Source organism: Medicago sativa, chromosome 5, assembly GCF_051527215.1.
Source record: "Medicago sativa cultivar Bolivia chromosome 5, Bolivia_mono, whole genome shotgun sequence".
In the NCBI taxonomy this organism is placed as follows: Eukaryota; Viridiplantae; Streptophyta; class Magnoliopsida; order Fabales; family Fabaceae; genus Medicago; species Medicago sativa.
Window position 1 is genome coordinate 68,503,133 of NC_140753.1, and position 11,318 is coordinate 68,514,450.

The following is an 11,318-nucleotide window of genomic DNA, read 5'->3' on the forward strand; positions in this document are numbered from 1 at the left end:
GATATACACCAGAAGCTCCTTCATCAGCTTTCCTTCAAGGGCCAGCATCCCACTATTCAGCATGGTGTTCTTCAGAATCTCAATTGTACTCAAATATCCCAGTGTTGGAACATCTTGTTCAACATTAAGTTCTTTTAACAGTTCCTTCCTCCACACAAGGTTAGAACCATTGCCACCAGCTTCTTTCATTTAAACACAAGAATTCATCTTGAAAGAGAGTAACAAGCTTCAGCATTACTTCAAAAGAACATCTTTAAAATAATAGTAATGCATAGTTGGACATGTTGAACCGTTTCCAAGAACATCAGAGGCATATACAGTAGTAGAGAGATAGAACCAGCCTCACAGAGAAACCTAGAGAGAAATAAACCCCCACCAGCAACCAATATCAGAGAAAAATAAATTCTCACAGTAGGGTGTTAGAACATATGGTATGACATCAGTTCACCATAATACACAAACCAACATCCAGCCATACTTCAATAAACCAGTATCATGACATCATCAGGCTGGTTAAAAGTAATGCTCCCCTTCAACATCAGATTATCAGAACAAACCATACTATTCCCCTTAATAGGCATATATATATATATATATATATATATATATATATATATATATGAATAAAAGAACAACTCAATTACCTCCTTCCTTGAATCTGTCCACGAGTCCATAATTTATCTTCCTTAGAGCTCACCCAGTAGCAGGTCGGGTGCCTGCTCTGATACCAATTGAAATTCCGGCAAGCTAGCTTTCATGTGTTTTATACGATGTTATGATTAGAATGTCGAGTAAGATGTTTTAACATCGAGCTAGCAGAAAACAGACAGATTAAGGCAAATATAACAGATATAGAATTTTAGCGCATCAGTTATAAGTTGTTTTTATGTGATATTTCAGATCCAGATCCGCAGGAAGCAGATGTTTCGATTAATGTTCCAACATCATTCTGGCAGTAAGCATAAACAAACAGCAAAATAAACGACAGGAAAGTAAAAGGCACTGAGAGTTTGTTGACCCAGTTCAGCACAACATGCTTACATATGGGGGCTACCAAGCCAGGAAGGAAATCCACTAGTGTAGTCCATATTCAATAGCTTTCAGCAAACTCCTCGTTTACACTATATGTCCTAGGACCTACCCGTCTAGACTTCAACCTAGGAACTCCTAGATCTGAGATCCCATCTCACTATCCTAATGGTCAGTCACTGCCCCAGTGACCTATCAGACCTCAAACACAATAAAAAGTAGAAGTTACCTTCCAACACAACCAACCAAACCTTGTTTCACAACTTCGGTTTGATGCACATGAGTATCAATACTCACAAACCCAGTCCTAAACAAGTATCTAACACGACATAAGAAGGAACACAATAAAGATTCTAAACCTGCATCAACATGATACAAGAGTAGAATACATGGAAGACGACTCAAAACCCTAAAAATCTATTCTTTTACAAATCGATGGTTTTGATAAATTACAACTCAACTAAAGGTCCATCTCGATGCATCATGAGATACAAAGAGAGGCTCACAAATACGGCACGAGTTGAAACACTAATGACTCAATCCAATATTCTTGAATTGGTAAATAAAACTAGGGTACAAGTCTTCCTTTTATAGCCTTTCAAAGCATGTGCATTTTCGTAATAGGCTAAACATATATTTGTATCAAATATTCTCTTCAGAAATATGTTGAAACAAATATTCTCCAGAAAATATATTTTCTAAAATCTGTTTTGAAAATATATTTTACAAATATGGTAACTCCTAAAAAGTAGGAACATTTCTAGGAACTTCCATAACCACCACCAAGGAAATCTAAAATATTGTTTATATTTTCGAAACAAATCTTCCAGTTTATTCTGGGAAATAACGCGCTGCTTGGTGAACAAGAAATAGGGCGAGGTTTCCTTACTGAGATAAAGATTGCGTAAACCAAGCCACATGAACCGGGCACACTGAACCGTGCCAAGATGTTGGAACATCGTATCCAACATACACGAGTATTTGTTTTATCAACAATGAAGTCAATACCCAAATACTCAACACTTATGCGTGACCGGTTACCGACCAAGGACAATCTGGCGGTGCGTGGAATGTAATGGTTTCAGGGCTCCCCAAATATGCAAAACACACTCTCAAAGTCAAACTCCTTTCCAAAAACTATATTTGTAAGACGCCACTCGAAACATTTTTCCACTTTAGAACGCCACTCAAAACATTTTTCCACTTTATCTTGAAATTGGATTTCAATCACCATCTAAAATATATGCATTAGAGATGAACGTGGCGGTGGAGAATTGGCACGAGTATATTGGGAATTAAGATGAGGAGAAAGACGACGAGGAGAACGAAAATGGCGACAATCTCTTTTTTTGGAGCGTGAGATTGAATTGCTAGAACTGCAAGTTTGACATCTTCGACATGGAATGGTTTAATGGTGGTGGAGGGTGGAGTTTGGAGGCTTTGTGGAGTTTTGGTGGATGAGGTTGGTCGTCGTCGGAGGAGAAACCCATTTATATCAGTTTGTGAGCCACAACGGTTGATCGTGGTTGAGGTAGAGAGAAATGGTGTGAGCGAGTTTGGTGAAACAATGGGGGTGGTCCAATATGTTAGTGCCGATATGACCCAACTTGTTGTGGGTCGTGATTGAACTAATTTTTGTTTTTTATTTGTGTTTTCTGTTTGAACTAATTTCAGAAATAATAATGTATTTTTTTGTAATGATATTTATAATGTTTTGTTTAAATTTTTTCATAATGATATTTATTATGTTTTGTTTAAAAATTCACATGTTTGATATCTTATTTGACATAAGGGCATTCCTTTGAAAATATTTGTGTTTGTTTGACGCTTCTCATAAATCGACTTTCTATCAAGGACAATTTATTTTGACGAGAGCATCCTTAATGAAGACTCTCCGCTTTGTGTGAGTCGGTGTGGTTACAGAATTGGGTTATCACTTGTTCTTGGATTGTAAATTCTTCGGCAGCGTAGAATGTAGAATGTATAATACAGCTTTACATGTCGTCATTGTACAAGCTCAGGTTTTCGAAGATGTTATCCATTTTTGTTGTAATTTATAGGTTGATCATATACTCTAGTGTAGTTCTCAAAGAATACTATATTCTTAAAAAAAGATAATCTATGTTACATAGCCCTTTCCCAATTATAACTACTTTTGTTATCAATGTAGATAGTAATCAACAAAGAGTTACATAGCACACTTAAACAACTCGTGAACCAAACAAATGATTCTTGTATGAGTTACAAAGAGTTACATAACACACTTAAACAACAAAGAGTTACAAATGATCACCCCCCCCCCCCCCCCCCCCCCCCCCCCCCAATTTGGATACTTAAGTGGATCTTGTACACATTACTCATTTTTTTATTATTTTTAAAAATTAGTCCTTAATAAACACTCAATATCTTTAAAAGTTACTTGTACATATAAAAATATATTTAAATTAGATAGATCCACCAATATATTTAAAAGTTAAATTGATGAATGCAACATCAATGTGGCATTTCAAAAATTTAAATTGATGTAGAACAGTAGAAGCGATGAAAAATAAAGTTGAGACTTATTAAATTGAATATACATTCACAACAATATAAAATTGATTCTCTTGTTTTAAGAGGGAAAAAAGTTAGGCTATTGCAATATTAATCTATGTATATGCATAGAGCGATGCTAGGAGCAGTCGCTTGAACACACTCTTTTGAATACTTGCGCAGTGATTGGCCCACGTGTCTATTATTGAAAAGTTTGCAACAGGCAACCGGTTTGTTTCAATTTTGTTTAATATATTTTAAAATAAAAAATAATGACTTTAAAATCATTTCCTCGTCTTCTCAAAAATTGTTGTCTCGTCTTCTGGAAAATAAATGATGCATTTTTTAGTGTGGCAAAAATGGCTGCTTTGCAGCAAGGCTGTATTCTTCAACAAAAATCGTTAGAGTGTTGGAATTTCAAATATGGAGACTGAATTGAATTGAATTGAAGAAGTTAGATTCAACTATATTTTGTTTGTATGGGTATGTGGTTGCTGCAAATGAGATAACTATGGAGAGAGATCTAGAGAGAGACAACGTTTAAAAAAGAACTAATTCTTTGGGGAAAATAAAATAACCCGTTTTTTCTTTTCTTTGTGAATATGCAAAGATTTAATTTTAAATTGGTGAAGAAGTTTCTCAGAAGTACAAAAAAAATAGAATTTCCCATGAGATTGTGTTTGATTCTCAGGTGGTGAGTGGGAACGGAGGGCATGTGCCAATTTTTTTGTTTTAAAGTGAAAGGAAAAAAAAGGGTGTATTTTCTCTCTCCATGTAAACCAGTATAGCCGGTTCTTAGGTAATGAGTCTTTAAAATATGATGATGTGGACCAATTATAGAGGGAGTGCATATGAGAGTGTTAGAGAGGTTGTCCATAGCATTCCTCATATGCATAAATTGGTCAAAATGAACCAAATACATTATCTTATCTTTTGTTGATCAATTTTTGCTTACATTTTAGGACGGAGGGAGTAAATTAAAATATGAAAGTCAATAACAATCTACCCCAGTACTAGATTATATTAATATATCGTTTTATTTTTTTTAAATGATAAAGATTTAAATTAATAAAAATTTACAAATATTTAAATATGTCTAATATCGGTTGCTATAATAAAAATAATTATTGACCAAAGAAACTAAAAAAATAATTTTATTTTAGAATTTTAAAGCAATAAATTTCTTTTATTTAATAATTTATTAAATAAAAACACAATCTCAATCCTAATTATAAAAGGGAGCTTCTATGGTGCAGTAAAAAAATTGACTTTTTTGGAAAAGTTAATTTTGATCTTAATGTTTGATTCATTTTTAAATTGATGATTACTGGTTAATGATCAATAGTAATTCATCTAGTAATGCTTGCAACATCTTGGACTTACGGTTACTATTTTATCGTTGGCATCTTTAACATGCATACAGAGTTGATGATATTATGTGATAGTTTTAAGTGTTACTTGTGGGGTGTTACACTTAAAACAAGGTAGGATAAAATTAGATTAAGTGTATAGTCTTGTTAATCTGATGAATTGATGATACTATGAGGACTGAACTTTTGATGCCACTGTACAGTGGGGTGCTACTCACTACGTTTTTGATGTTATAGTGTTAACTTCATTAGAAAAGTCATTCTCATGACTTCACCATAGAATTTTCCATTATAAAATTACACGGCAGTGGAATACACGTTATATAAGAATTGTCCCATCTCTCTATTTGTGACTCCACCTCTCTCTCATTCTCTCTCATTTTGGGAGGATTGACATATCCCATGGCCTTTAAAGATCTAAATTTCATTACTTTCTTCATTGTATTTCCATATTCTCCTCCACACTCTTTTTCAATGATCTCAGCTTGATGCATAGCAGCAGCAGATCAGCAGTCTCGATCAAAGTACGGCAGATGAGCAGTGGTTACCTTGGAGTACTGTGTTTCAATAGAAACAAACAAATGATCATACATGTTGGTTAAACTCACAACTACATTTTCTTTAGAGCGAAGGCTAGCGTGAGAGAGCAGATTAGGTCGCGCATGGTGCATGAGTGTGTTTAGTAGTTGGATTATGACCGTCCACGGATATTATGATGCACTACACACACCTGAATGCTACATCCTATTCTGAATTTCCTTCTCTCTCTACGCCTACATTTATCGTTTCTGTTGAGACTGTGTTAAACCAAACAAATCACCACTGGAACCATCTTTTTTTTTCTTTTTGTAACAAAATAAAGAAAATATTGGATTCATCTTTGACACCAGGCTGAATTTTGTTTCAACCATTCCCTTAGAATCCATCGATTCCATTAACAAATATTAAAATGGGTATCTCTTCCCTTTTCTCACTATGCCCCCTCCCGTTCCTCTTTCTATTTCCATAAAATTCCAATTTTCACGTTTACGCTCTTTTAATTTTTTCTTTATGAGTTTTTTTGAGTAATTTTAGTGTTGTCTTGTTTGATTTTTAATTACTATTTCATAATTTTGTTCAAAAGAGTGGCGTTACAGGAATAAAATAGTTGAATTTTTTCCTATTTCTCAAGATTTGTAAATATTTCATCTTTTAAGACACTCAGGCTGTCCTTTCAAAAAAAAAAAAAAAAAAAAGACACTCAGGTTGTAATTCCCCCTCTTCTTCTTCTTCTTCCTCAATTTTTTTTGTCTTGATTGAACATGAAGACTTGTCAAAAAAATAAAAAAAAAACATGAACATGAAGAATCCAACAAAACCAGGAAGCATAAAATGTAGTTCCCCTTCATTTCAAAAATATAAAAATAAAATGTAAACATGAACCCAGAAAGAAGAATCAAACAGAATGGTAAGGTTCACAATCCATCCAAATAAAGGGGACACAAAAAGAAAAGTTCTGGGTGCGGATGAAATTCCAAACTAACACAAAAAAAATGATGAGTAAATAATCAATTATCCTCCGAAATTGTAAGTTTCGTCAATTAACCTCCCGAAATTAACAAAACTTCAATTATCTCCTTGAAATTGCACCCTGAAGTTTTGCACTTATGTGCAAAATGCTCCCTAAACTTGAAAATTTATATTTATTTTTTTATCCTTAAAAGTGATTGCATTATCACTTAATTGTGGAGTTAATTAGCTATGTTTTGACGATATACAACCATATATTGGTAGTATGGTAGAACAAATTGGTAGTATTTGGTAAACCCTACAATAATGTTCAAAACTCAAGAATATTTACAAAACAAACATAAAAGTATTTCTTTGTTCCAACATCAGATGTTGTTTTTCTTTTTCAAGTTGTCCTTCACCCCATTAGAGATCAAAAGGATGGTGGCTATCTTGTCAAGACCATGATTCCTTCAAGATCCTTTATAAAGTGAGAGAAGTAACAAGTTTATGTATTTTTTCTTGAAAGTGAGAGAAGTGTGTTGGTGGTATGCACCGCTCACAATATAAAGAAGTGTAAATTTTTGGTGTGGTTAAAATTAGCAATAGCAAAGTCATATATTTTGACATCTTGGTAATTCTTGGTTATGTCAATCGTATATTATTGGGTTAATTAAGTTTTTAGTCCCTGTAAATATTCACAGTTTTTTTTAGTCCCTACAAAATAAAATCACATTTTTTAGTCCCTGTGATATTTTTCTTAAGCATTTTAAGAATTAAAAATGCTGATGGAAAAATTTTATAGGGACTAAAAATGCTGGTGAAAATTTTTATAGGGACTAAAAAGTGTGATTTTATTTTGTAGGGATTAAAAACAAAATTTTGAATATTTATAGGGCCCATTTACTTAATTAACCCTATATTATTTATGTGCTTCATTATGTATGACATGTATTAGTTTTCCATGTGACAAGTGTGATTGTACTTTACTATGCTGACTTTCATATCAATAGACTCTAATACATGGTTAATGTTTGATCGTTTAAAGGAACATATATGGTTGTATACCGTCAAAACTTAGCTAATATGTTCCACAATTCAGTGATAATGCAGTCACTATTAAGGATAAGAAAAAAATATAGGGTTAATTATGTTTTTGGTCCCTACAAAATTGCGACCTTGTAAGTTTAGTCCTTACTTAATTTTAATAGCATTTTTAATCCCTACAAAAAAAATCTTCACTCAATATTAGTCCTTACTCAATCCAAATTTGTTTAATTTATGCTTAAACTCTTAAGTTTTTCAACAATTTTTTACAGGCGTGTTAAGAACGTTATTAAAAGTTCCTCCAAAAAAAATATCGCAAAAATTTGATTTCTACGTCCATATTTTTGTTACTTATATCTTAAACTTTTGTCGTTTTAAAAAATTCATATTTAATTTATTTCATGTTAAAAAATTATAGATTTTAGTAAATGAACCTTTCATAGTGTTCTAAACTTGTATAAAAAGAATCGTTAAAAAATTTAAGAGTTTAAGGATAATTAAACAAAATTTATTTTAGCAGGGACTAAAATTATAAGTAAATTTTTTTTTGTAGGGATTAAAAATGCTATTAAAATTAAGTAAGGACTAAAGTTACAAGGTCGCAATTTTGTAGGGACCAAAAACATAATTAACCCAAAAATATATAAATGTTCAAGTTCAATGGGCATTTAGCACATAAGTGCAAAACTTTAGGGGGTATTTGCCAAACGTCATGTTGACTAACAGAAAAATTTGACGGAGGGGGTAAATTGATTAACGTTATGCAATTTCAGAGGGGTAATTGAAGTTTTGTTAATTTCAGGGGATAATTGACAAAACTTACATTTTCAGAGGTAATTGACTATTTACTCAAAAAATGATGGAAAGAGAATGTAACAAGCAGGCATGGCAACAAAACTCAGACCCTCGGTTACCCGCCCAAACCAAACCCAATTTGACGGGTTTTCCCCGTTTTGACCGGGTTTGGGTATGGGTATGGGTTTTCCCCGATTTCAAATTACGGGTATGGAACGGGTAACGGGTATATAGGTACCCACCCCGAACCCATACCCAAACACGTCCCAAATGTAAAAAATTACTTTATGTGATATGTCGTTAGTTTGTTTGATAATTTTTATGTTAATAAAAACTACGATTGATATTTAAAGGATCAACTAAATCATTTCATCTAACAAATGTTAAAGTGAGTGTATTGTTAGATAATGTATTACAACGTTGCTTTTTGGGATGCAAAAAAACTTCTATTTTTTATTAAAAAAAATTATTCAATTCGGAGACGGGGATGGGGCGGGGATACCCGAACCCGTCGGGAACGGGGATGAGATTCAATTTCTCATCCCCATTGGGTATGGGTAGGGTAACGGGTAAATATACGAGAATCGGGTATGGGGACGGGGAAGGTAAAACCCGTCCCCACCCCGCCCCATTGCCATGCCTAGTAACAAGTGGTGTTTTGTTGGAAAAAAAATGGTGTGGGTCCCAGCGGTAGAGAGAGTCAGAACTCAGAAGGATGAGACAGAATCAAAAGAAAATAGGAAATGATAAAATAATTAAAATATACAATGTAGAATGTCCATGATGGTCTATTATAATCTAACGGACCAGATCACTCACTCACCGTGAGTGACCTAAGTCACTCTCCCACGCTAGCCTTCGCCTTTCTTTAGTGGCCTTTGTAAGTATTGATATATACCCGCACAAACAAACAATATAAATACTCAATGGTTACACAAGCTTATGAAAATTCAACACACACACTCCTGTAGCCTATCATCCGTCGGGGTCTTCTGAGTTTTGGGAAGACAATGTAGAATGTAATCATCCCCTTTTTTAGGAGCACATGCATGTATGTAGCAAGATATGAAATATACACACATCGTTGATTCGGAATGCCACATTCTGAGCCAAACTCCTGGTCCTGGACATACATTGCAAATATCCATACATCTGCTCCTTCAATCTTCTGAAATAGAATAATAACCTGAAACCACAGGAAATTCTGTTATTTAATCTTCTGAAATAGAATAGACATAAAGCTAATATGTTAAATAACATCTATTAACACTTTAAACTTATTCGTGATATATAAGAGAATTCAGCAGGGTAATTCTCCTCTGGAATGATGTCCAGAAACCGTTTCTTCATTGTCAGTTGTTTGTCAACAGATATCACTTCTCTAACAGTGAGACTTTCCGCAACTACAATCTACATTGGAGTCATGAATGACAAATCAAACAAAGATATTCAATAAGTAAGAATCTGAAATCAATAATAATAATAAATAAAGATGACTATTTATGGTAGATTACTATTTTCAATTTACTTGCATAAGAATAAGAAACTGTTAAAAAATCTGATGTTCATGTACATGCATGCTAATTTCTAAACCATGGTTCATGTTAGAGATTTCAGGGATTCAGAGTAGAGAGAAAAGGAATCATGAAATTAGAATTAAATGTAAATGGCTATAAATGGCACTTAATTAAATGTAAAATATATATTCGTACAGTATTCAACCCACTAGAAGTTTTTTCTTAGTCTTACCTCATCAAGATTCTCATTCCCTTCGATTTGCTGCCTTTCTTCTCTCTCTCTCTCTCTTGCATTAGACGCTCAGAAAGTCTTTTCTCTATATGGTCGCTAAGCACGGTTTTTGGCAGGTCCTTAGCACCAAAAGCAGCAGTATTTGGTAACGGAATGTGCATTCCATTTTCAATTTCTTTTAAGCGGCATAAAGGACATTCATACTCAGCACTGCAGTCCAAATCTGCTTCGTTGTTATAGAGTGCACATATTTGATGCTGCCATCTTTTGCATTTATTGCATTCAACCCACTAGAATAAATAACAGTCATAGAGTTAGTTTGAATTTCTCTATATCAAGCTGAATTATATAGTAAAGGGTATTAAAACTTGAGAAGTGCTAAACTGTACGAAAAAGTCAACGCAAGAAATGCAAGAATGCTAACGTGTCAATTTTTTAGTTAAGGGAGAAACTTTAATCTCGGTAATTTGCGGAATTCACGGGTAGGTGGGCATGAAAAAATAACTTTCGTGTGTTTCTTGCATTTGACTTTTTCGTGTTGTTTATCATTTTCCTTAAAACTTACCGGTTCATTAATTACTTCATCATTTGTCTTTGTTCAAGAAGTATCTTTGAAACAGATGTCCTGTTGAGTGTGATGCACCCGCCTTTAGACTTCTTATAGCAGTTGGAGCAAAAGCAACACTCTGGATCAAATTCTTATCCTTCTCTACCGAAATAGGTTGCTTTTCGCTTGATGGTTTCCCACAGCATGAGCAAAATATTTGTGCAGGTGTAAAGGGAAGATCTTTCATTGCAGATAGTTGGTATGTGTCGTTGTCGCCCGCAGTTGTACTCTGTTAAAAAAAGTGTCAAGATCATCTGCCCCTTCCTGGCTAAGTACAGTTCTGCCTTGAATATCCTCCTCATCATCATCATCATCAATAATAATAATAACATGCTTTTTCTGAAAAGAGACATCACAACCAGACTCCATCATTTTCTGTCTTTTGTGGTTTATATCTAACTTCTGTGGTTGATGTTCGCTGAAGTCTATACAAGATCAGAGGTCAGGAAGATTGAAACTTGAAAAGAAATCACAATCTAATTTTCACGTACAATTATTTGCATGTTGTTGAGGAACATTCCACCACCAGAAACAGTTACGTTATAAAGCATATCCGTATCAGAAAATGTGGGGAATATTGATTCGGGCAAAGGAGGAAGCTCATGAGCAATAGAAGGTTGCACGCCATAATAAGCGACGGCAAAAGATATTGCATCATCCAGTCCAGCTGCCACACGTTGTTTCAATGTCTCATGGTTCAT

The 11,318-nt window shown here is 34.0% G+C and overlaps 1 pseudogene; it reads right to left on the bottom strand.

Annotated features, from left to right (window-relative positions):
* LOC146924358 (histone acetyltransferase HAC12-like) overlaps positions 1-11,318 on the bottom strand; it is a 49,784-nt pseudogene extending 38,466 nt beyond the window's left edge.